Below are 212 nucleotides of genomic sequence, written 5' to 3'. Positions count from 1 at the left end.
AGTGACCTGCCACCAGTGTCTCCCACTCTGGCAGTGTCCCCCCATCCCTGTTTCTCTGGCAGTGTCCCCTAGTCCGGCAGTATCCCTTGATCCCTGACCCCCAGAAACTGTCCCCATCACCTGCATGCTGCCCTTCCCCAGAGCCCGTCCCCTTGTGGCCACACCAGATCTGTCACCATACCCATGGCGCATGGGGCAAGAGAAATGCCCCC

Source organism: Antrostomus carolinensis, unplaced genomic scaffold (assembly GCF_000700745.2).
Source record: "Antrostomus carolinensis isolate BGI_N321 unplaced genomic scaffold, ASM70074v2 scaffold45648, whole genome shotgun sequence".
NCBI classification, from domain to species: domain Eukaryota; kingdom Metazoa; phylum Chordata; class Aves; order Caprimulgiformes; family Caprimulgidae; genus Antrostomus; species Antrostomus carolinensis.
This window is presented reverse-complemented; position numbering follows the sequence as displayed.